Below are 22,505 nucleotides of genomic sequence, written 5' to 3'. Positions count from 1 at the left end.
TATATTTATATAATATTAAATAAATTATCATTATATAATAATATATAGTATATAATATATTAATAAAATAAATAATTGTATTTAATTATTGTATATATAAGCAATTATATACACAAAATTCATATAAAATTAAAATTTTAAGATTTTTGTCAATTTTTTTAAAATAAATAACTTTGACTTGATGCACGGCCAGACCTAGCCCAAGGCTCAGCCCACGGGCCAACCAGGCCCGTGGCACGACACCGGCCCGCACGGACCTAGGCTAGACCTGTTCATGGGCCAAGTCGGGCCAGGTTCGGGAGCTCGAGCTCGGCCCTCATAAAAAGCCCGAAGCCTGGGCCTGGGCCCGAGCCCGAAATTTAGCCCATACTGTTACTACTGCTAAAGCGGCTGAATAGAGAGAGAGAGAGAGAGAGAGAGAGAGAGAAATTATAAAGAAAAGAATAAAAAAATGTATATATTAATTTATAAATATATATTTCAATAAATATTATATTATTTATATATTTTATATAATATATAAAATACATATTATATATTTTATAAAATATATAATGCTAAGTCGGGCTAGGCTTTTTTGACAAATCCTGAGCCCGGCCCGAAACACAATCAGGCTTACTGTATTAAGCCCGAGGTCAGGCCACGGGCCTAATTACATGACCAAACCCGACCAGGGTGCAGGCCGAGCCATCGGGCTACTCAGCCCATGAACAGGTCTAGCCTAGGCCATGGGCCGTGTCGGATTGACCCCAAATTTTTCACCGAGAAGGGTGACAGCCCGTAATGGCCCGCAGGCCGGTCCAACACGACCTACTTTACACCTATAATACAGACTACAACTTACCAGTATCCAAATCGATCTTTAATCAATTCTTTTTTTTTTTTTTTTTTTATGAATAACAACACAAAGAAAAACGAACATCAAAGTGAAAACAGAACTTTTCTGGAATATTTACATCTGACATTTCCACTGCTTAAATAACAACTTTTTTTAACCAATAGTCTTTTTTTGGTTTGTGTGAGAACAAAGAGTTTGCGTGAGAACATAGAGTTTGCGTGCGATAGAGAGTTTTCCAGTCGATTCAAAACCCCTCCCTGTCTGGGAGGGGTCTCCCTCTCTCATCAGCGATGCGAGTATCCCTCTTGCATCGCTTGATGCAAGTTTTCCTCTTTTACCATAGGTTTTTGATAGATAGGGTGAATTTTTGTTGTTTTATTTGCTTTTTTTTGTGTTTTCTTTTGTTGGTCGATTGTTGTCTTGTTCCTTTGGTTTTTCCCTGTATACGATGGCTTGATCTTTGTTTTGAGAAGTGGTTCATCCTCTACGACTTGTTCTCCATTGGCTTTATTTTCATGAAGGCTGAAGATGTGGTTGTTTCTAAAATCGCTCTGAATGGTGACATCTGTTCTAGAAAGAAATATGTGGATGCTTTAATGACGACTTTGTTTGGGAGTATCATCTTCCTTGGAATGCTTTCTAGTGTGGTGTATTCCAATGAGTTGTTCTTCAATGAGGATTATTCTTTGTTCTAGGCTTCTGGCATATCTTTCCGGTGCAGCCCAATCATTTCCATTCAGTCTCCCGCACTGTCCAGCCTTTCAGTTATTAGAGGAACCATTTTTTGGTACTTTTGTCAGACCATATTCTCTTTTAATGGGGGCGTGGCCTTTTCTTGCCTCATGCCTAGGGACGATTTGCCTTGGAACGATTTGCCTTGGAAGGAGTTATTTTGCAAGATAACTATTACGTCTAAGCCTGGGTGAGACAATGGTTGGCTCTCTTTTCACTTTTCAAATCTGAAGTTTTTAGTTGTGATTGCCATAGAACAGGTGACTTTGGCAATTTTTTCTGTGTCCCCATCAGGGTTCAAAGTATCGGAAAAGCTATGCATATCGGCAAGGCAAATTTAAGAGACATATCGAGATACACCATGGATATACATGGATTAATGAAAATTTAAGATATGCATGGAAATGCTATAAATACTCTAATAAATCATAAATAAACATCAATATCACTAAATATAAGACATAAATGAGCTATTTATGCATAAAAATAGCACGTTTTAGTGGGTTTTATGAAAAAACATATTATAATCAATAAACGGGAAGTCGGGAACAAAAACATACTATCTAATTATGGACATAATAGATCAAGTAATTATTTTGCATGTTTTATTCTAATTTTCTAAAAACTAAATAATTATTTTGCATGTTTTATTCTAAAAATTAAATTAAAATTAAGAAAAGTAAATATGTAACAAAAAATTGAATGGATTTATGAACATAATAGATGAAATAATTATTTTGCATATTTTATTCTAAAAGTAAACTAAAATTTTAAAAATAAATAAATATCAATGATTCGATGTTTTAAAGCACAGAGGTGTTCCACTACCTAGAGGGCATGAAGCATAGTTCAGAACACAAGAGGCGTAAGCTTCCTTAAGAGGAGGAAGGAGGAAAGAGGAAGGGGGGATTTCATTTTTTTTCTTTATCTTTAATAAAAATCTTTTATATTAAAAAAAATAAAAATGCATAACATTTGTTAAAAGGGGGGTCTTGTCGAAATAGCACCATTGGTACTTTATATGCTTTTATTAATCCTAATGTATAACAATTCAATGCTTGAGCTAAACATTTATACTTGTGGAAGATTATTATAGTTTGTACATTCTTGACTAAAGAGTTTATTCCAGCTATATACACCAGTTGCTCAATTAACAACTTAACATAGCCACCTCACTCAACTAAATTGGGTAATTAGAATGCTTACACAAAATTTACAGTAGGTATACCTTCTTTATTCCTCTCTGGGGTTCCACCTGCTCCACCATAGGCTGTTTCTACGTCGGTTGAGTTCATCAATGCTCTCATTCAGTGTTCTTATAATCTTCCTCTGGAGTCTAAGCGCGGATGCAAGAGCATTCCATTGAGCACTTGCCTTATTCTTTGGTCCCATTTCCTGGATGAAAATAAAACATAAAAGTGAACAATAATCCTCTCAAAAATTCTTTTGATGGGTATTAATTTAAATTATTGTTCAGACAGACCCTGAGCTCCTCAAGTTGAGCTTCTGTCAATCCACCATCCTTCTTCGTCCCAGATTTTGCCAGAAGTTTGATTACCCACTTGGCTGCTTCACTATAATCCTGCTGAGTAGCACGAAACAGCTGCAGCCGCAAGTTCTGCATGAAAGAAAGAGCCAGTAGACCTTCCCTATCAAAATATGGATGAGCTAAAGCAGCCTTAGCACTGGTTCTTTGCCGTGCTTTGTACCGAACCATAGATGTGAGAAGTTCCACCCTATCCCACCATCTAAATCCAGTAACTCAAATCCTCTCCTGAGTTCTGGGCTGGACGATGCTCTACAGTTTTCCTCCATTCAACCAAATCGTATCCACATCTTTTCAGCTGGCGGTTGAATTGTATGAGGCTACTGTCTGTGCGTAATGATGGGAATGCCTAGAATAAGAACCATATATGCTGAGTCAAAAATAAACAATATGAAATCCCATAATGACTTAAGATTGCAGTAGTAAAAACAAAAACCATTGAACTGATGTGGCATGTGAGAACTGAGAACACAACTAGGAAAATGTGATATTATAGTCTATTTTTCCTTTTTTTTCCAATCAATAAATATAATATAATTGTTTTCTTTGTTACTTGCAGTGAGGATTAAAGACTTAAGTCTTCCAACAAAAATATGAATAGGCACAGGTAACCAATTAGCCAAATCAATCTCAATCAGCATGGTTGCTGCCACATTTATTAGAATTTGAATACAACTTTAACTTATACCTCTGCCCCACGAAAGCGCATTCTGCTCCTAAAACCAGAGGGAAATCAGCATAGTTGGGTCATGACCTGGCCAAATTGTTGGCCCTACTTTAAGTATTCTAGCAACTTTATGAGCTTAGAGGAACCATGGGATGGAAAGCTAACAAAGGAGATGGCCAAACTTCCAAGTTTCAGAAACAAATCAAGTTATAATTATTGTGACACATGGAAATAAATAGAGGAAACATCCAATCTATCAGGTATATATCAGTCACTCACCATTTGCAAGAATATGAGCCCAACGCTGTATATATCAAATCTATCAGGTAGATTCATCTGGCAAAGAATAATATCATCAAACCACAGAAAATGAACTTTATCCTCTGAAACTTAATTCAAAGAAAAAGTAATCAAGTAGTCCATGGATACAGACCTGCCACAGGACTGGGGACAAAGCAGTCGCAACAGGAGCTGAGGGGGCTGATGGAGTTTGTGTGCTCATGATATATTGCTCGGGTGCTGCATACCTGAATACAAAAGGACCATAGAAAATGAAGAATAAAGTATAATAAAAATAGCAACACAACTTTATTATAGAGAAGAGGATAGCAACATTTTGTCAGCTCACAACAATGTTGTGCACAACCTGAACTGAGTGAATAAAAAATACACGGTATAAATATTTAATCCTCTCCTCAGTTTTCTGACAAATACTAAAACCATCCTGACTTTTCTAAAATAACTTTGACATCCCTTGTTTGCTGGCATGGCAAGACATATACCGCCCTTCTATTAGTCTTTCGTGAATTTCTGTAATAATATGAGCATGCATGAAGTTGGAAAATTTTTAGAAACCCAAAAACACCCTTATTTGACTTGGCTAGAGAATATACAAATCAGATAACCTCAGCCCTTCACCTGACAGATATGTTGCTCCTCTAAAACCATTGCACTTGCATCAGCCATTTAACCAACTTTGGAGTTCCAATTATCAAACCCAATCCAATTGCGATCCCTCTGTATCTATATAAAAAATTGATTGTCCAATAACTCCATCATTTAACTGCCCCTCTTGATAACTTCAACAGGAAACAAAACAAGTAATTTCATCTTCTGTGCTCTTTTAACTCAACTCTCGGCTATCCCTTGTATCCATAAATTTCTTAATTACCAGAGAAAGAACAGACCAATATTCCATCCCTCCTCCAAAATTAAAAAACAATCCACCTCCAATTCCACAGTAGAAGCTTACTACCTCATTTGCACCTCTTTAACTAGAGACCAACACTTCAAGAATCTCCATACATCCATCCCACCAAACTTCCCTTTTGACATGGGCATGGTATGCATCTGTTCTTGTTTCCATGTTAATTTCTTCTTCATGTGCCAACATCTTGCGCATGTATGTGTATATGTGAGAGAGAGAGGGGGAGGAGAGATGGGAACATTGACAAGCCATAGGTGCAACAACATTGAAGACCCAGAGTTCAGGTAGGAGAGATGGGAATATTGAACGGGCCATTGACAAAGCAGTATAAAAAGATCAACAGCCACACAGGGGATATTAATGCTGACGTGAAGAATTTCAAAGAAAAACAATACATCAATAAACCACAACTAAGAATGTTCTGTTGTGGTGAAATCAATACTAGAATGAATTTCACCTTATGGTACTATGATAGTTTTTTTTTCCTCTTCGGAAATGATGTGCTACAGAATTGATTTAACCACTCACAATTTAACAATGGATATGGCATTAAACAGAATGGAATAGCAAAACATGGTTCATGTAGCCAACCCCATACAGTTGGGATAAGGCTTGGATGAAGGTGATGGTTATGGTACTAATGGTAGTCTTTTTCAGTTCATTAGAAACAAACTATTACTGTACTTTACATTGTTCAAATACTCTATAATGGAAAAGAATCTACCTTGGGTCCAACAGAAACTCCTTTGGTATATAGTTTATTCCCACTCGCAAGTCAGCTGCAGCCCCAAGGTCAATGATCTTAAATGCCCGAGACCCTGTTCAAGTTTCAATTGAATAGGATTTAGGAAATTAGTTGATCTGAAGAAAGCATAGAGTTGCAAAGCTTATATAACTAACAAATTGCATATTATTCTTACCTTCGGAGAAAATAATATTCTGGGGCTTGATGTCTCTATGAACAATCCCTGTTGAATGGAGTCCATCCAAAGCAAATAAAAGTTGTCTCATGATTGTTTGGATGATTCTATTTTCCCTATCCAATCCCTTTGGTAAATCCTGGACCTCACCAAGAATCATTGTTTCAACCTGTAATGGTTTATGCCTAATAACCAATTAACCCTTGCTGAAATCAAAATTGGTACCTTGGTGGATACAGTGATAACAAAAGATATACATACATAATATATATATTATAACACAAGCATTCCGAAATTACTATTCATACTGTAAGTTCCAAAAAAATGCCCATATTCTTGCAATGAAGATAAAATAACAAGAACATTGCATCATGGAGAACATGAAAAATGCAAAGAAAATAAGATATATGTTGAAAAATTATGAGCTCAAAAGTTTATCTCTAAAGTGATCATTGACTAATCCTTCGAAATGGCTACGCATTATTAGCACTTAACTTATATGTTTCTGTAATCAGGACTTTAAATACCAAACAGAACAGCACATGTAAAGAAAATGATCCACTGCACACTGTTTAAAGGCATAAGCTAACTTCACTATTCAATATTTGGTATTTTTTTTTATCAATAAAACAATATTTGGTATTTCTTGCATCAAATTCACAGAGTACTCCATTCATATTCATCTTTAATCATGTTTAGGACATGTGCACTTACGCTAGACCTTTAACAGAATTCCTTGAATGGTACAAGTGACTATAATACATGCATGTACCAAATTGTGATTCACATGGCTATTTTCAGGGAAAGAACATCAAATATCTCTTTGAGGTTTGTTAAATGGTGGAATTCCAATTCTGTAAGTTGCAATTAAAGATATTATATGGAATCAATCCATAGAATGAGGATATATTAGACTCTGCATTTCCATGGTTTGTTTTGTTTAATATATCGAATAAGGATTATCCCAGATCTTGCATTCTTACTTCAGTCTAGGAGCCTAGGTACTAAAATCTTCAAGAAGCAATAAGAGAGCACAAAAAAGTGCTTCCTGCAAATCACCTCTCTGAATCCATTGATTCTATTTCCCTATTCTTGAATGCACTAGGATCCTAGTGGTTTGCACAGTGAGGATCACATCATGTGGGGCCATCTAAACTAATCCGGCAGTAAAGTACTAAGGTTGCCATGGAAAGGATGAATTTCAACAAAAAGAAAAATAAATAAGTGCAAGAAATGGGAATCAAATAACCAACTATGAGCATTGCTGGCCAAATAATTTTACCAAATTAAAACCGATAAATTGGTGGCAATACCATTTTTTATGGTAAACAGCAACCTTCATTAAATTGGTGGTAATACCATTTCCAAAGAGTATCACTGCAGTTCTTTTTATTTCCACTAATTTCCCATTCCTAAGTAAGAAAACCCCCCAAATTGTGTTGAACATGTTATTGTTTATTGGGAAACTATAGAACTCTCAAGCTTAGAAAAAAGAATCAATTCTGTGGTGGAATTACAACTAATACTACTCCAAACAATGCTATGGTTCAAAAAGAGATAAATGTAAAAGTACCAACATTGTAAGGAAAGTCTTTATTCAGCATCAGGTCAGCAAGAGTTGTCTCCCCTTCAAACCGCCAAATGAGCCAGTATTCACCTCCTTTTTTGGAAGATCTCTGGGCCCAAACCCAAGAAACTAAAATTAATCAGAATGCCAACCCAAATATATGGATTTTAATATGTGAACATTCCTGTTCATTTGATAGTACTAATAGTATTAGAAACCATGAAAGATAAACACCTCAAGAAAGCCGTACACAAAATCTGCACAGCTACTTGCACAAGCTCTTCGGACCCTTTCGTTCATCCAAATCTCCACTGCACCATATTCAGTAGCCTTCTTTAAGACTAGATCACCTTCCTTCATGTGACAATCAACAAAATCCAGATATTTAGAATATCATAGCCTCAATTCCTAAACCAATCTGAGAGAGATGAATTTCATGATCTAATTCATATTAAATTAACTTGGACTCAATTATTTTTCACTGATCAGGAACAATTCACTGATTCAGACTACAGTACAGAAGGCAACTATATAACAACTGAAACAGATCGGCCCACAAGAACAAGGGTGGTAAAATTAGTACCTTGCAACCAGGTTTCTTTGCCAATGAAACTCTATAGACCGCACCAAAAGCGCCTTCACCCAACTTCTTTCCCAAAACAAAGTCATCCTACCAAAACCCACTAGTCCAGAAATCAAAACCAATAATACATAATAACAAAATACAGTAGAAACCAATCAAGACGCAGAGATGATTAAGCATAAAGAAACCTTTCTATAAGTAGGCCTGAAGAGTCGCTCTACAAAGGCAAGAACGAACATGTCCCAGAAACCAGGAGCCACACCAGGGGTAGCCCAGAGGTAAGATAAAGCACCCAGAGCAAGAACAACACCAGGGGCTGTGATGGTGAGACCGTCGGACCTGGGAAGAGTGCTCCGATAGATAATGTCTCCGCACTCCATAACCGTGCAGGGAAGTCCCACCCCGACGCCGATAAAGAGGTGCTGAACGAGATCCACCACATCAACTCCCGCACGTACCAGCGAGAGGATCTTCTTTCCTTCTTTGGGTTGAGAAGAGGCTCTGCTTTCGAGCTTTCTTCCGATAAATGGTGATGGTAAAACAGTTGGGATTCTGGACTTCAAACAGGAATGAAGACCAACTGACACCCCAACTCCTGCAATGATAGCCATTTCCGTAAACGGCTCCACCAAACTCACCTCAAATGGATTATAGATTTTACTGATATCTTTTGGTGAATAAAATATAAGATTTTATTCAGGTGTTTGTTCTTCTGTTTCCCGGGTTCGATTTTGAATCGAGATGTTTTTGGGTTTTATGTGGAGGTGAGGAGTTTGTCTATATTGATGGGTGATACGAACCACAAGTTATGAAGTTACTAGTTGAAACTTTCCAGAGCCTGAAACAATCGTCAGTCTCTGTCTGAGAGACTACCACAGTGAGACACTGACGACTAGAGTCTTTCTTCTGTTTCCCGGGTTTGATTTTGAAGGGAGATGTTTTTGGGTTTTATCATTTTATGTGGAGGTAAATTGGCTGGATTTATTCGTGATATGAACCACAAGTTTACACGTAGCTGAAACTTTTCAAAGCCCGAAACAATCCTCAGTCTCAGTCTCTGTCTGAGAGCTGAGACTAGAGTCTGACTGTGTTCTGTGTCCATGTCTGTCTGCTTGCATAATGCACAGCTTGCTCTGGACCGGGTTGAATCGAAAGTACAAGCCCACGAGCCAGGCCCATTCCCAACAACCCTTGCCGACTGGAATGCCATCATGCCAATGGCAATTCAGCCATTGGCTGGGCTTGCGCTGTCTATGGATTTGGACCATTTTGTCATGGGCTAACCGTTGGGGCCCGTGCGGCACTCGGTGTGTGTCGAGTAAGCTTGTGAAACGAAGAAATAACAAAGGTAACAAAGATGGCACACAAATCAGAAAAAGGCACTCTCGTATTGCAATAGATGACAAGTACACAAGTTTGTCATGACCTTGGTTGGTAGGCTTGATGGTGCTCTTGGTGTTGGGGAATCCTATGGTGAATGTTTTGTTTTAAGTCCCTTCCTGGCCACTTCAAGGTAGGACAATGGATGGTTAGGCTTGTTGAAGGGAAAGTTGGGGCCAAGTTTATGGTAAAAGGAGTCTTTGAATTGTTGGGGCATTGGTTCCCTTGATTTTTCCCCAAAAGGTATTTCCTCACAAGGTTCCTATGAGGGTTGGCTTGAGGAATGTTGTGGAAAGGATACCTATGTGGATAGGGTGGCACTCTCTCTCCCCAAGAATGATTATAGTGGAAATGGTTGTGGTTGGAGATGACTTCTGGTCTTCTAGGCCTCTTCTGTGTTGGACGCTTGTAGTGATGATGCTGGTGTTGATGCTGAAATCGAGGTTGGCACTAGCATTGGGGTGGTTATGGTGGAGACGGCTTCCTTGTGATGACTTCCCAACCCATTCTTGTGCTGATGTGAGATGATGGAATGGGGTTCTTCCATGTTGCTAGTATGGCACTGGTTTTGTAGGTGTTTGCTTCTTAGTACCATTATAGGGATAAAGGTTGCTTCTCGTGTACTTGAGTGCAATTGTCACTTGAATCATGCAAGGGGAATGCTCATCCAAGATAAGTAGACTATCGATGTGTGGCATGAGTGTTGTTTCTGTCTGCATGAGAAACTCCATTCTGAGGACAACATGCAAATCATCCAATGGAACCACAGACAGGTTGATGTTGCCCTTCCATGGTCCCAGTTGTAGTTCGACTCCATGGGATAAGCCTTCTACTGTTTTGGCCCCCGAGTTGACGGCCTTGATCCAACCTATTAGTTTGGTAGTGGTTAGGCTAAGTCATTGAGCTTCAATGTGTGAAATAAAGTTGTAGGTGGCTCCAATGTCCACTAAGGCTTGAGTCAAGCCTCTCGCTGAGGGTGATGTCTACAAATTTTAGCCCTTTGTGGGCTTTGCTAGGCCATTTAGATGTAGCCTCTTTCATGACCATGGCATTTATGAGTTGGAGAGCACCTACTCTTAACACTTCTATTGGCTTCTCCTCATCACTCTCTTCAGTGTCACTAAGTTTGGCAATGAGGGCATTGACCTTCTTCCGCATGGGGCAATCACTTGTCCAATGCATTTCATTGCAAATGAAGCAAGGTGCAAGAGGTGTGGTGGGTCTCCTCGTGTACTTGTAGCCTTGAGAGTTATTACCTTCTTGTGGTTTCTTTCCTTGTTGTTGATAAACTGGCCCATTGAGGAATGGTTGTTTTTCTTTGGTGGGAGTTGACCATGGGTCTCCCCCACTCAAGCTTGTGGTACGTGGACTATGTGGTTGATGGTCTGCTTCCTCAGGCTTCTTCAAATCAACAAGTTGTTCAGCCACAGCCATGGCGGTTGCTAGGTCTTTTACCCCTCAACATTGTAACTCAAGCTCAGCCCATGGTTTGAGACCATTCATGATGTTGAACAAGAGGTCCTTGTCCCACATGTCAGAGATCTTGAGTGCCAAGGCTAAGAATTCTTGGACATAGTCATGCAACGAGTCCTTGAACTTTAGGTTCTTCATCTTCCTTCGTGCAAGGTATACGACATTTTCAAGGTAAAATTTGTGTTTGATCTCTTGCTTGAAGTCAGCCTAAGCATCGATGGTGTGTGTGTTGCGATCAATGTCCTGACAACACCTACACCACCATAACATTGCAATATCATTTAAACACATTGAAGTCATATGCATTTGAATTTGTTCATCATGAATGCTAGTGGCAGAGAAGTATTGTTCTAATCGCCACAAGAAGTTTTCAAGCTCACAGGCATCCTGAGCACCTGAGTATGGTGTTAGTTGTCGTATCTTGACGTGTTTTGGGATCAGAGTAGATGAGGCACAAGAGGAGTTGGCCATTGCCCTTTTGATGAGTATCATCTCATCCAGTTGTGCTTGGAACCTGTCCATCAAGCCTTGAAGGCTACTTTGGGAAGGCCCTGCTTCCGAGCGTTGTAACGTGCGATGGATCTCCTTAAAGGCATCATTGAATTGCACTTCTAATTCCACCACCGCATTCTCCACTGTCTTCATGTTGATGTGGAGTACATCAACCCAATCTCGGGTCGTCTCTCCTACTATTGCCTCGCAACGTAGGATATGCATGTCCATGCTGGCTAATTGATCAACGGATTTGTCCCACTTGCTTGTTTTGGTTGTGCAGCCCTTTGGGGCTTGATTTTTGGTAGGTTCATCGATGGGTGCCTCATCGGTATCTTGGGCTTGAGCCAGCCTGAGTAGTATGTCATCAAAGATGCCGCAGTTACTTTTCATTGTCTGTGTTGAATGTGGGTCAGGAGATAGGGTCCAACTTGTGTGGAGAAACTCCTACTCTGATACCAATTGTCTTGGGGCTAACTATTGGGGCCCTGTGCAGCACTCAGTGTGTGTTAAGTAAGCCTACAAAATAAAGAAATAGCACAACAAAGGCAACAAAAATGGTACACGAATTAGAAAAATGCTTTTTTGTATTGTAATAGATGGCAACACAAGCAAACAAGTTTGTGTCAAGGGGACCTCGTGCTTAACCTTTACACGGTCTTCGCACCACTCAACTACATACCTCCCCTCAAAGAGTAAGTTAAGCTTTTGGTGCTTTGACAAAAGATTACATCAAAATGTTGAAAAAATCATGTTACATAATTACAACAGTGTCATGGGCAATCCCCCCATACAAAATACACGTGTAACCCTACCCAAGACACACTTGATGGCGCTCTGATGGCATGTCATGGGCATGGTGAAGGCACTTGATGGCGTAAAAAAGTGGTCACTTATGACAATTTGGATAGGAGTGGCAAACAAATGGGAGTTGTTTAACAATGTGTGAGTGAGTCCTTCGTGTCAATCTTTGATTGGCTTGGAAATGTAGACAATAAATTTTGAATTTATAATGTGGGAAAACTTCATTTCTGGTTTGCAATTAATCTAATTACCCTATTCAAAAAATGTAAGAGGATTATTTATAAATAAACTATTAGAAAATCTTTATAGTTATGTGGTGATGATACTACTCACATTATGCCCTAAATTGAATAATAAAAACGCAAATAAAAATAAATAAATAAATAAAGAGAAAGTATGAATCTATACAAAAAAGGCCATGCAACCCATTTCTCTTATAATATATATTCATTATATTAAACAAAATTGTATGCAATAGATGTGAATTATTGTTATATATTACTAATGAAATGGCTAAAATAGAATAAAAATAATAAATAATAAAAGAATGAATATCCAACCTATGAACTCCAACCAAGTCAATAGGTTTGATGGCTCACTCAACTGGACAAATCAGACAAGTCATTGAGTCATTGACTGAGTCAATGGCTTTCTACATATGAATGATTAAATAGAAACTTAGTCCTGATAAAAGATAATTTTATTTTGGGAAAATTCTCGATTTAGTACCATGTACTTAAGTGCCTAGTGCCACTTTGGTCCTTGAATTTTAAAATGCAACAATTCAGTATTTGATCTTTCAAAATGTGACAATCCAGTACTTGCCATTAATCAACAGTTAACCCATTGTTAAGTGACATTTGAAAAGGACACAAACGCTTGCTTCTTTCATTCAATAAAGTTGGGGTTACGTTTGAGTGGGCATTCTAGTGACCCCAAATTTCTTGAATAGAAAAAGGCAAGGATTTTTTTGTCAATGTTTAAATAGTTGAAAAAGAAAATTAGATAACACTTTAAGGGCATTTGTATCTTTTTAAAATATCACTTAATGACTGATTAATAGTAGATATTAGATTTTCATGCTTTGAAAGTTTGGGTGCTGAATTATCGCATTTTAAAGCTATAGGACCAAAGTGACACTAAACCCAAAGTATAGGGTTAATCGGGAATTTTCCCTTTTATTTTTACAGAGATAGTTTATTTTGGACATACCTAATGTTTCTTGGGAGAATGACAGTTCAGCCCAGGGTCAGAATTTTTAGGCCCAAAGTACAATTGGGGTAGGTGCCAGCTCGGAATTGATGTCAATTTACGGGTGGGCATTGGTGTATAGAGTGGGGTTTTTGACATTTTGAATGTTTATAGGTCTGCAATAGAATTCAGAAATCTGCATTGGGTCAGTCCATACTTTTCCGATGTTTCTTTATTAATTGTACCATCTTAAACGTACTCATAATATTCCCTAATTGTACCATCTTAAATGTAATCACCTTGGTTGAGTGTGTGGAGTGAGTGGTGATAGAAAATTAAAATGATTAAAATTTTTTGGAAAATTCCCAATTAGTACCTTGTAACTTGGGCTTAGTGCTTTTTTGGTCCCCAAACTTTGAATATGACAATTCAGTATTTGAACTTTCAAAATGTGTCAATCCAATACCTATCATTAACCAGCCATTAAGTGGCATTTGAAAAGACACAAATGCCCTTTAAGTGCCATCTAATTCTCTTTATCAACAATCCAAACATTAATACAAATGAGCAGCTCTAGATCCTTGCTTCTTCTATTCAAAAAAGTTGAGGTCACCAAAATGCCCATTGAGACGTGATCCCAACTTCCTTGAATAGAACAATGAAATATTGTATGATTCAATGTTTCCAAACTGCAATTGAATAAATCATAATATTTGCATTTAGGAAGAATTTGGAAAGAATACAAATGCAAATATGTAGAATGCAGAACCTTATATTTTGTATTATTTTGTATGTAAACCGAGGGTTAGTTTCCACATTATCATTCTGTCATTTCCTATCCCACCAAAACCCTTTTTTTTTAATTGATTGTTTATTCTTAGCTGATAAATATTCAAATAATAAACATGAGGTTTGTGATCGATTTGGATTTCAGTCCGTTTATGGTATCTATCTATCTATATATATTAAGGCAGAATGGGTGTTTGTTTTAGTGATGTTGCCCTTTGTTCGTTGTTTTAGTGAAGTTCCCTTTGTTCGTCCAATAAATAGTATCCCATGTGAATCACGTGTGAAGGTATATCGTCATCGTTGGTCAGGTATATCGTCATCGTTGATCTTTCACCAAAGTCCAGGAATCACCATAATTTCACTTATAGCATTCGACTCAGTTTGGAAGAAGTTACAAATATAAACTATGTACAATACAAATACATACAAAATACAACGTTATGCATTCTACGTATTTGCATTGGTACCCCTTCCAAGCCAAGCCTTCAGAACTTTATTAACAGCACCACTATTTATTGGACGTCAGTACACTATGCCTCTGGGATGAAGCTATCAATCACGGTTTCTGCAACAAGTACTCCATCATCTCGTTCCCCTCCCTCTACAACTCCAATCACCCCGTCTACGCCAACGCTTATCACCCCGTCTCCGCCCTCCACCACCACCAGTCATCCGCCTCCAAGGCGTCAACAGCCACCACGTTGTACAGCATGAATCCAGTGGTGATCTGAACTTCAGTTGTGTTGGCGCTACTTTTGGGCTGGGTGAAAAGCAGTAGATTGAGTTTAGTCCAAAGTCCATTTTCTTAATTTCGCCATTTCGTCTCTTGATCATCAAGAATCTCCGTTCTGCCGGCACCAAGGTTCTGCAACTGCTAGATCTCCTATGACGATTGAGCATAGAACTCTGTTCTGTTAGCTCATCATTTGTCTGGTTTTGGTTCTGTTTTAGAAGGAATTGCTCAGCAGCTTATGCAATGGCCAAGCGGAAGCCGGCAGGCACCGGCTTCATCGATCTCTTTTGGAATTCCAAATCAGGAGGACGCTCAGCAGAGGTGATGGTTCTAATCTTTTTTTTTTCATGCTATAATTTAAACAATTTAATTTACAGGTGTCTTTTTACATATTAAGGATTTAGGTAAAATACAAAAAAACCTTCCTTGAAGTTTCTGATAATCATAAAAGCCTCTCTTGAAGTTTCACCTTAGTAAAAATCTTCCTTGAATTTTTAAAGAATTCAATAAAAACCTCCCTTCCGTCAATGACGAAGACAGAAAACATTAAACTACTGTATCAGATTTTCAAAATACCTATTTTACCTTTTTTACAAATTAGTTTGCATCTATTTTTACTGAAATACCTTGTCGACATGTTATCCTCTTTTCCTTTCCCATGCGTCGATAGAAAGGCTTTCAAAAGGCTTTGCATCGTTCTTCGCTCATCCTTTCCTTTGGTTGGAGGAGATCGAAGATGGAGGGTCAGGCAGCAAGGCAGATCGGTGAAGGAAATAGAGAACCATTTTCTACAACTCCAAAAGCCATTCCTTTCTCTCTTCCTTCCCGATCTTTATACACGTATGCCTTCTTTCTATTAATCTCTCTTCACTGTGTTCTCTCCACAGACAAACACAAACCCAAAACCTAGAAATCAAAATCCCATTTGAATTTGGAAGCTAGTAATTATGTCGGTTAGCCTTCCTCGTGTAAGAGTCAATGGCATCAGGAGCTACCATCTTTACTATTGTTACCAGTGCCAACAAACAGTTAAGGTTGTCGCTTACATCACATTTGAGACTTTCTGCCCTCAACATTTCGCCCAACGAACAATCAAGGTTGCCCCTGCAGGTTTGTTCTTGACCTCACTGGTTTTGATTGGAAGCCCTGTCTCTCATGCTTGACCCACCCCCCCTCCCCCCCACCCAATGCGTCGGCCTGTTCATGATTTCGATGGGAGATTTCGCTTGGAACCGAAGATTGAACTTCAGAACCGGCCCAGATGTATGATTATAGTCTGACCCACTAACCGTCCTCATCCGACTGGAACCATGTCCCCGTCGGAAAATCTGCTTTCCCAGGCTGCTAACGCTAGAGATTACTTTGGTGGGCCAAGGCTGAATGAGCTGATTGAGGAATTGACCCAGAATGACCGACCAGGTCCACCTCCAGCACCTACTTCAATCATCGATGCCATGCCGACAGTGAAAATCATAGATACCCATTTGAAGGATGATTCACATTGTCCAATTTGTAAGGAGGAGTTTAAGATTGATGAGGAAGTTAGGGATATGTCGTGCAAGTGTGTTTACCATTGTGGTTGCAAATTCACAATTCTTGCCCAATTTGTTGGCACAAACTACATGCTTCGTTTGACAATGATCTTTGTATTTATGATGTTGTAGATTCTCAAAGGGAGGAGGTCAGTAACCGCCGCCGGCATAAGAACCACCAATGAAAGAAAAGTTTCAAGTTTCAACCGAGGTAAAATTGTATTACTTCTTTATCTCATTCACTTATGGTGGTTGTTCTCACATACCAAAATTGTGGGCAGATCCAAAAGAGCTGCCATATGGAGTGCTTTGAACAACTGGCCTTGATTGACTGCACCATCACCGTACATAGAGAACGTGACAGTATGATCTTTGGAGTACTTCTGTACCAACAATTCCATGCCCACCATAGAAGCCAGAGTCCTTGTAGATATGCATGGAGTCTCCCTTTCTCTTAGAGCAACCAGCTTGACGACCCATTAGTTCAGCAAAGGACTGGATAAGGGTCCTGCCCCGGTCGAGGAAAATATAGTGATCCCAGTAGGCGGTGATGATGCAGTCCTTCTTCGTAATGGCTTCGTAATGGCAGTTTCCATGCCAATGGAGATGGCTTCTTGGCCATCGTGGAGATGACAAAAATCGTGGATGAGCTTAGCCTTGTAGAGTGAGTCCGCAACAATCTCCATACGGCGCATGACAGCCATGTCTCTGAAAAAACTAAGGAATTCCTTTGGGGTGGTTTCAACAATGCGGGTGGGTGGGTTGATCTTGTGGCCAGTGAAGGGGACACTGATTTCGACGTGGCGGTATAAGTAAAAATAGATGCAAACTAAAAGGGTAAAATAAGTATTTTGAAATTTTGATTCATCATTTAACATATTTTGTCTTTGTCATTGACAGAAGGGAGATTTTTGTTGAATTTTTTAAAAATTAAGGGAGGTCTTCGCTAAAGTGAAACTTTAGGGGAGGTTTTTATGATTGTCAGAAACATTAAGGGAGGTTTTTGTATTTTACCCTAAGGATTATGTAGGGGTGAGAAAAAAAACCGAAAAACCGATTGAAACTGAATCGAAAATTTGGTTAACTAAATGGATCGATTCGGTTTTGGTTCAATATTTAAAAAAAAATGGAAGGTACCGATTCGATTTTGGTTAACCAAAAATGAAAATCAACGGGTAACCGAACTGACCGGTATACATATATTTATATATATTTTATATTTTATATACATTATAAATTAATAAATATGCATTATATATAAATATATATTAACAATATATAATATATTATTTATTATTTAAAATATAATATTATATTTTTCTAGTATTTTATTATATATTTATATATTTTTCTATAATAAATATTGTAAATAAAAAAACTGAAAAACTGATGATTAATCAAACCGATCAACCAATTGACTTCAATTCGGTTCCAGTTACCAAAAATTGGTAACCCCAATTCGGTTTAAAATATTAGCCCACATTTTGCTTAACCGAACCGTGAGCACCTCTAGGATTATAGAATGGTTGTTTGTCTTATTTCTTTTTAAAGATTAAGTAATATCACCTATTGATGAAGGAAGATTTGGCCCGACCACGTAACCACTCAACACGTGGCAAAGGCAATAGCTCGGCACAACAGCACGCCCAACGCGCGAGCTCCGAAAGGAGGAACCAACGGTCCGAACTCCCTACAAGGAGCCCGAACTCCGTGTAAGGAGCCCGAGCTCTCTCTTAGGCCCCGAGCCTTACGAACACAAAGGGCAACAACCCGAACTGGACTGCCCCAAGGCGGCTCGGGCCACACCTCTATCCGAACTCAAGACCACCTCGCACACCACTCCAGCACTTTGCCTCCAGGACGCCAAATTGAACAACCGTACCTGACACCAAAGGAGTCCGTATCCAAGGGCGGCGCATCTGACTGACTTGGGATCTGACGCTTGACAGCCGCACATCAACGGCCACCTGCCACCGCCATCTCCTGTTACAGAGACGGCTCCGACAAAGAGAGCAGTGGCGGCTCTGCCCCAACAGAGGTGATGACACCTGAACTGGCAGGAGTGCAGGGGTAATCATACCCGACCTAACAGAAGCTTAGGAGTGAGTGTGCGAAGTGGTTATAAAAGGCTCTGTACCCCCCAAGAACAAGGTATGTGAACTTTGCGCCATCTGGTTTTATCTTGCCTTTGAGAGAATACTAACTTGAGCTTCGGAGCAATCTCATGGGTTCCTCCCTGGAGATTCCTCACCTTCTCCGTTTCAGGCACCTGTTGCTCCTGTCAGAGGCAAGGTCGTTGACAGCTAGGACCGGCCAGATTGCGCACCATCAATTGGTGCCGTCTGTGAGAAATGCTTCTAAAAGCCTCCCTCTAAAACTCTCATAACCTCTTTTTTCTTCCAGAAAACCCCAACACTCATGGCTTCTTCCAGCAATGTCAGACGTGGCACGGAGATGAACACCACAAGGGAACAACTTCAAGTCCCTGTGGTGTGCATCGGACAGTTCACCATCCCCCTTCCGGTGGATGGGATCCCCAGCCTGAACGCGCCACGAACAGTGGCGCCCGTAAATCTTCCCGCCATGAACATCCCCTTTCCTCTCCCTGTCAAAACAACCTTTACTGAACCAATTGTTGTCCCCCTAGCAACCAGTCATAACCAGTTTGACGACCTGATGCAATGCATGCAGGCAATGCAAGCCCAAATGCAACAATTCCAGCAGCATCAGCTCTAACAGCACCAAGTACTGCACCACATCTCTCGGTATCACTATCAGTAGCAATTCCCCCAACTGCCTCTAAACCAACCACTGCTTCCACCTCGGCACCCTGCTCCAAAGCCAGTTAAGCCCTCCCATCAGGGTGGGCGCCACCACCGAGGAGAAGCCTCCCAGCCTCAGAACCCCCACAAGAGCCAGGCCTCATCCTCGGGCCAAGGGGAAAGAAAAATCACCCCCGCCTCGCAGCTCACCGGCGGGTCGGGAACCTCGCCCGCCAAGTCAATATCTCGACACTCCAAGTCTGAGCTCCCGCTGACAGAGAATCGATTCAGCGTCCTAGCGGCAGATTGCCAACAGTCCGGGCCCAACGAGCTCGACAACACAGAGGCCAGCGAGCAACGCCAGCACTAGGCCCACTCAGCAACGAAGATGCCGGCAAAGTCGCTGAACTGCCACCCGTGTCTTGCCCGAGCTCAGAGGTAAAGAAGAGACAAGCTCGGACGAGGTAAAAGCTGCCCCTATTCTCTCAGTTCCTTCCCCCCTCTCATCAGAACTCCTCGTCGTCCCCATGTCTAGAGACTTCAAGCTCCCGCCTTTAGACAAGTATGATGGGTCCTTTGACCCCAACGACCACGTCGATGCCTTCCAGTCCCAAATGCACCTAGCTAGAGCCAATGAATCGTGCATGTGCGTAGCCTTCACCACCACCTTCAGGGGGGTGGCCCGCACTTGGTACAGGAACCTGGCCCCTGGGTCAATAAGAAGCTGGACCCAGTTCATGCAGGTCTTCACCGCACACTTCGTTACCAGCAAGCGGTGCCCCTGAACCGAGGAAAACATCTTCGGAGTAATCCAGAGGGAAGGAGAGTCCATCCGGAGCTACATCAAGCGGTTCAATGATGCGTGCTTGCAGATACCAAGACTGGACCCCGCGGTCCAACTCGCGGTGGCCAAGAGAGGAGTAACGCACAAGGAGTTCAAATGGCACATGGTAGCTAACCAGCCCGCGACCATAGCCGAATTCCTCAAGCTCGTGGATAAGTTCATGAGAACAGAGGAAGAGATCAACCAAAGGACCGAAAGCGGGATCGAGAAAAGGAAGAGGGAATGTGAGCCCTCCAACCCAGTTGACAGAAGAAAAAAACCCAGCTCGAGAGGCAAAGCCGAGCCATCCGTTCCGAGCTCCCTTAGCAACTCGGACGGACGACACACCCTTAAACACGAGGCGGACTAAGATCTTGATGACGATCAATGACGCCCCATACGTAAAGTGGTCACCTCGCCTAAAAGGGAACCCAAACGAGAGAAATAAAAACTTATACTGTAGTTTCCATAGAGATCACGGTCATAGTACCGAACAGTGTAATAATCTCTGGGACGAGAAAGAGGGACTCATTCGTCGCGGGTACTTGAGAAATTTTGTACAGCATGATAATAATAATAATAATAAGACAGGTCGGCAAGGAGAGCACAGAAGAGATGCCCCCGAATCCAGCAGCAGGCCAGCTGAACCGTCGCAAAGACAGCCTCCGGAACAGAGGCCAGTTCGGGGGACCATCCACGTGATAGTGGGGGGTTCGGTGGTAGTAAGTTGTACTTCGGCAGCGGCCCAAACGTCAGTTCACGAAGCGGCCCGAGAAGAACATAACCCTCCAAAGAGGCCGAAGACGAAAGAACCAATCTTCTTCACGGAAGACGATGTGCGAGGTGTCCACTACCCCCATGATGGCGCGCTTGTCATAAAACTAAGGATCAACGACCAACTTGAGTTCCGCAAGTGTTATGTTGCTGCCCTGAAGGGAAAAACTAAGGCGGCCGATGACCTCAAACTGGAGCGTCCTACAGAGCAGGGTGAGGAACGAGCTTCGCCCACAGAGGAAACGGTCGCAATCCCAACTTCGGCTATGGACCCGACTCGAATGCTACAGATTGGTGCTTCCATCAAGGAACCTCTACGAACCGAACTGGTAAGTTTCTTACTCCAAAATTTAGATATTTTTGTATGGTCCATGGCCGATATTCCCGGTATTGACCCTAGCCTTATAACTCACAAACTTAACACTGACCCTATAGTCAAACCCATTAGACAGAAGAAACACAACCTAGCCCCGGAGCATTGGAGGGCGATCGACGAGGAGGTCGAAAAGCTCCTCGCAGCGGACTTCATAAGGAAAGTTCATTACCCGAGCTAGGTAGCCAACCCAGTGCTGGTGAAAAAGGCAAACGGCAAGTGGCGCATGTGCGTTAACTACACCAACCTAAACTGAGCTTGCCCGAAAGACTGTTTCCCCCTCCCTAGAATTGACCGCTTAGTGGACGCGACCTCAGGACACGAGTTGCTAAGCTTCTTGGACGCCTACTCAGGCTACAACCAAATCAGGATGGACCGGTCCGATGAGGAAAAAACCAGCTTCATAACCGAATTTGGCTTGTACCGTTACAAGGTCATGCCCTTCGGACTGAAGAATGTTGGGGCGACCTTCCAAAGACTTGTGAACAAACTGTTTCGACCCTTAATTGGCACGAAAATAGAATGTTATGTAGACGACATGGTCGTCAAGACACAGTTTTCACATAAATTAATACAAGACTTAGATTCTGTCTTCCAAATTCTACATCAATTTAGCATGAAACTGAACCCAAACAAATGCATCTTCGGTGTCACCTCGGGTAAGTTCCTAAGGTACTTTGTCAACCGGCGCGGTATTGAGGCCAACCCGGACAAGATAAAGGTCATCCTATATATGAGACCAGCTCGAAAAGTAAAAGAGATTCAGAGGCTAAACAGCCACATAGCCGCTCTGAGCCGCTTCATGTCCATATCGGCAAACCGATGTCTGCCTTTCTTTAAGGCAATCAAAGGCAAAGGGTTTGAATGGACCCGAGACTGCCAGCTCGTGTTCGACGAGCTAAAAAGCTACCTCGCTAGTGTGCCAATCTTAGCCAGGCCCGAGGAGGGCGAGGACTTAGAACTGTACCTCTCGGCAAGCGACGAGGTGGTCAGTACGGTACTAATAAAAGAAGTAGATTGGGTCCAGCGGCCCATCTATTATGTTACTAAAATTATGCAAGGAGCAGAGACAAGATACCCGCAGATAGAAAAGCTAGCATACGCACTGGTAATTGCAGCTCAGAAACTCCGCCCATATTTCCAGGCCCACACTGTCATCGTCTTGACTGACAAGCCTCTGAGGCAAGTCTTACTAAAGCCCAATGTTTCCGGTCGGCTGACGAAGTGGGCCATCGAGCTCAGCGAGTACGACCTCCAGTATAAGCCATGAACTGCTTTCGAAGCCCAAGCCTTGGCAGATTTCATCGTCGAGTGCACGT

The 22,505-nt window shown here is 41.1% G+C and overlaps 1 long non-coding RNA gene and 1 pseudogene across 3 annotated transcripts; one reads left to right on the top strand and one right to left on the bottom strand.

Moving 5' to 3' along the window:
* Positions 1–2,647: 2,647 nt before the first annotated feature.
* On the bottom strand, positions 2,648–8,987 carry LOC148863553 (serine/threonine-protein kinase STN7, chloroplastic-like; annotated as a pseudogene). Its single transcript, XR_016108983.1, has 10 exons — positions 8,249–8,987; positions 8,061–8,147; positions 7,712–7,831; positions 7,488–7,586; positions 5,911–6,079; positions 5,715–5,808; positions 4,217–4,310; positions 4,063–4,119; positions 3,054–3,465; positions 2,648–2,965 (listed from the first exon to the last, which is right to left on the bottom strand). The product of XR_016108983.1 is annotated as a serine/threonine-protein kinase STN7, chloroplastic-like (transcript).
* A 5,742-nt stretch (positions 8,988–14,729) lies between these two features.
* LOC148863552 (uncharacterized) lies at positions 14,730–17,442 on the top strand. 2 transcript variants are annotated; one of them, XR_016109820.1, is made up of 4 exons: positions 14,730–15,051; positions 15,141–15,243; positions 16,587–16,665; positions 16,736–17,442. It is a non-coding gene; the product is annotated as an uncharacterized LOC148863552 (long non-coding RNA). The 2 variants fall into 2 exon arrangements; XR_016109819.1 differs by lacking the exon at positions 14,730–15,051 and having other exon boundaries at positions 15,104–15,243.
* Positions 17,443–22,505: the final 5,063 nt, after the last annotated feature.

This window comes from Nelumbo lutea, chromosome 3, assembly GCF_056320005.1.
Source record: "Nelumbo lutea isolate HS-2025 chromosome 3, American lotus-T2T, whole genome shotgun sequence".
Lineage (NCBI taxonomy): Eukaryota > Viridiplantae > Streptophyta > Magnoliopsida > Proteales > Nelumbonaceae > Nelumbo > Nelumbo lutea.
Note: the sequence above shows the minus strand (reverse complement) of the source record. Positions and strands in the feature narration are given on the sequence as shown.